The 1,921-nt window shown below is 37.0% G+C and overlaps 1 non-coding gene across 1 annotated transcript; it reads right to left on the reverse strand.

Annotated features, from left to right (window-relative positions):
- Positions 1-733: 733 nt before the first annotated feature.
- Positions 734-806, reverse strand: TRNAR-UCG (transfer RNA arginine (anticodon UCG)). Its single transcript has one exon. It is a non-coding gene; the product is annotated as a tRNA-Arg (tRNA).
- Positions 807-1,921: the final 1,115 nt, after the last annotated feature.

Genomic DNA, 1,921 nt, shown 5'->3' on the forward strand with positions numbered 1-1,921 from the left:
TTTATTTTTAAGCTTATGTTTGAAATTAGCTTAATTATATTCTCCCTTGACGTATGGAGTCGAAGTCTTTGTTTTTTTGTAATGTATACATATTTAAAGGTATTAATGTTTCGCAGTAGTATTAAACAAGATAATAACGCGAATCAAGAATTACGTAATTACATTTTGTGGTATTGTTTTTTTGGTAATACGGTAATCTTTCCTCGTGTAAGATTTTCAATTCGTATTTTTTTAAGCTAGAGGCCCCGCAGTAGTCGAAATTCGACTATAATCGAATTGGAATTATAAGTTTGTACACTATTATGATTGTATTTTATACTTCTATAATTACAAATTTCGCCAAGACTACACTATAAAAATATTAACAAAGGCAAACAATATTTAATCTATTCTCAATTTGACAACAGACTCCAAGAACAAAAGTTTGACAATAAATAGTATGCATGCGTGTATGCGTCAAATACATGGTAGGTAGTGTGTGTAAGGTTTTCTTTGATTTAAAGTATCTTTTAAAAAAATATTAGCATTATGCACTTCTTCTCTATATTTTCTGTAAGTGTGGAAAATTTCATACTCCGTCCGCGCAATTTTCGTAAAAAGGTATACAAAGTTTTTGCTTCACGTATTAATATATAGATACATAATCTACTTAAATTGTTTTACTAATAACAGAAAAATTGTGATGTTGTTGTATAAAATATTGGAAAAAAAAGTACAAAAAGGATTAAGGTCACGACCGTGACAGGACTCGAACCTGCAATCTTCGGATCCGAAGTCCGACGCCTTATCCATTAGGCCACACGGTCACAACAGCCTATGCTGAAAAAGAACTACATTTTCACTTGAAAGTTACATTAAAAACTTCATATTCACATGCAGATTTGCTATTGTTATTAGTTTAGATCGACGGATTAGCTCACGGCCCACTTGATGTTAAGCAGCTATCGCAGCTCATAAGTACCGCATTGTGAGACAAGATTGAAGTCTCAACTGCATTGATCCAAAGGATGCCCCAATCTTCAAAACCAGAGCACATAGCTGTTTTGTGGCACACACTGGGAGTCTGTACCTAGCCATACGCAAATTTGAGACCTTTCGGATCCATTCAATCCACTCTCGGTCTCTTCCTCAGTTGCGATTCCAATGCCGTGGTAGATTCAGCGAAGCTAGGGAAGATTTTAGCAAACTCTTCCAGGCTGAGTCCCATGAGCTCATCTACCTGTCTACGTGACTAGAATTAGCCCCCTAGGCTATCGGCGAATAGGTGGGGGAAAATACTATTTACTATCACGCGTGGATAATATACCTATATTTACATAATATGTTGTGTGTTATTATCATGTAACAATGTTGTATGAAAAGAGAACGTTCTTTTTTTATTGCTTAGATATGTGAACAAGCTCATAGCCCACCTGGTGTTAAGTGGTTATTGGAGCCCATAGACATCTACAACGTAAATGCGCCACCCACCTTGAGATATAAGTTCTAAGGTCTCAAGTATTACAACGGCTGCCCCACACTTTAAGCCGAAACGCATTACTGCTTCACGGCAGAAATAGGCAGGTTTGTGGTACCTACCCGTGCGGACTCATATCTTGTTGTGTGCGTTCTGAAGCTTGCTACAGTTGCTATTGGCACACCAGAGCCATGGACGTCACAGTGTCACAGTGAGAGTCACTGTGACGCCAGAATAGCCCCGCGAGGCTATTGACGCATAGGTAGAAAAAAAGCAAATTTATAGTTTTTACGGATGAATTATTTTTTATACAATGTTTTTCCATAACGTCAAAGTCTTTTGCGAATGCTTATTAAGTGAATCTGTTCTTAGAATAATTGGTACACGCCTATGGTTACAGTAGCCGCATGATACAAGTGAAGGCGTTTTTATCCATATCGCCATAACGTATAAATACTAAATAGA

The sequence above is a fragment of the Bombyx mori genome, chromosome 3, assembly GCF_030269925.1.
Source record: "Bombyx mori chromosome 3, ASM3026992v2".
NCBI classification, from domain to species: Eukaryota; Metazoa; Arthropoda; class Insecta; order Lepidoptera; family Bombycidae; genus Bombyx; species Bombyx mori.